At 45.5% G+C, this 1,886-nt stretch overlaps 1 pseudogene; it reads left to right on the top strand.

The window, feature by feature from the left end:
- The first annotated feature begins 1,306 nt into the window (after nucleotides 1-1,306).
- On the top strand, nucleotides 1,307-1,629 carry LOC133091573 (ferritin light chain-like; annotated as a pseudogene).
- The last annotated feature ends 257 nt before the right edge of the window (nucleotides 1,630-1,886 follow it).

Here is a 1,886-nt window from a genome sequence, read left to right on the forward strand (position 1 = left end):
CCCAGCCCTCTGCAGTGAAAGCACCGAGTCCTAACCACTAGACCTCCAGGGAATTCCCAACAAGTTTCTTTTAAAACTGAAGAACTAAGAGTTTGATTTCTGTAATAATCAAAACACCTTAACATGTATCTTCACATGCTCACCAGACCCCAAAGGACTCCCCAGACCTGGACTACAGCACAGCCTGCTGTGGAATGCTTAGCAGCTTTGTTTTCCCAACTAGACTCATTAGCAGCGCCAGGTGGTAATAACTAGCCAACTGATTCCTACTAGTAAAAAAATCTGCCTAAGGTCACCATGGACTCTTTCCCCCACTCTCTGCTTCATCTCTGGCCTGATACGCTTTTGGAAAATAATTATTCATGGCAGGAAGTTGTCATACAACAGAGAACGACTGTGTGTCCTGGGATTATAGAGGCCCTCAGATCAAATACTTTTTATTGTGAAAAGAATACATTGAAAAACATGGTTTTCACCTGCATAGAACAATGAAATCCATTTATGTTTTTTTTTCTTTCCTGTTTATTTCATCATTAAAGACCCAATAAAGAAAAGTATTTACCACTTGGGGAGAATGTTAGCACTGATGTTTAGCATTCAGCACAATCACGTAGATTCCATAAACAGAAATAGCTCCAGCGTCCAACTGGAATAACAGAGTAGATATTTTAAAACCATCTTTTTTCACACATTATAAATTGTTACTCATGAGGTAGAAATATTCAATATGAAGTAGTATGTGAAAGCAGTTAAGTACTTAGTTAACCATTCTCTAGGAGGATTTTTCAGTTACCTAAATTTTGTTCCTGCTTCATTTTTTTTTTTAATTTAAAAAAGGAAGATAAGGGGAAATAAATCAGAAGATATATTTAAAGCAACTTTCTGCTACCTTCCAAAGATTTGGTCAGCCAAACTCCTAGACCTGCAAGCACTATCCAACGTAGTAGCCACTAGCCACACGAGGCTGTCAAGTACTTGAGATATGACTAGTTCAAATTGAGACCTGCTAAAGTTTAAAATACATACTAGATTTTTGGAAACTGAACGTGGATAAAAAAGAGTATCTCAGTAATAATTTTTTATACTGATTAAAGTCTTAGGCAGTGAGCTTGGCGGTCCGCGGACCTGTCTCTTGCTTCAACAGTATTTGGACAGAACAGGCCCAGGGACGCCCTTTGCTCCAGCCTCCGACCAAGCTCCAACTTTTCTCCAGTCGCAGCCTTCAGAACCAACCACTGAGCTATCCTCGGCCACCGGGACCAGCCAACACCATTTTTCGAGCTTAGCGCCTTATTACTCATCAACCATGAGCTCCCAGATTCGTCAGAATTATTCCACCGAGGTGGAGGTCACCGTCCACGGCCTGGTCAACCTGCATCTGCAGGCCTTCAACACCTACCTCTCTCTGGGCTCCTATTTCCACCGAGACGACGTAGCTCTGGAGAGCGTGGGCCACTTTTTCCACGAATTGGCCGAGGAGAAGCACGAGGGTGCCCAGCCGTCTCTTGAAAATGCAAAGCCAGCGGGGCAGCTGTGCCCTCTTCCTGGACGTGCAGAAGCCGCCCCAAGATGAGTGGGGTAAAACCCAGGACTCTGTGGAAGCTGCCCGCCAGACCCCCACCTCTGTGACTTCCCGGAGAGCCGCGACCTGGCTGAGCAGGTGAAACTCACCGAGAAGATGAAGACCACGTGACTCACCTCTGCAAGCTGGTTGGTCCCCAGGCTGGGCCGGGCGAGTTCTCTTCCGAACACTCACCGTCAAGCCTGGCTAGGGCCTTCTGGAGCCCAGCTGTTACCAACCTGGGTTCTTGGACTCTTTAATCAATAGAAATTGATAAGAGGCCAGAGGGGGAATTTAGGCAAGGCTTTATTGGGGCTCGTGCTGC

The sequence above is a fragment of the Eubalaena glacialis genome, chromosome 1 (assembly GCF_028564815.1).
Source record: "Eubalaena glacialis isolate mEubGla1 chromosome 1, mEubGla1.1.hap2.+ XY, whole genome shotgun sequence".
In the NCBI taxonomy this organism is placed as follows: domain Eukaryota; kingdom Metazoa; phylum Chordata; class Mammalia; order Artiodactyla; family Balaenidae; genus Eubalaena; species Eubalaena glacialis.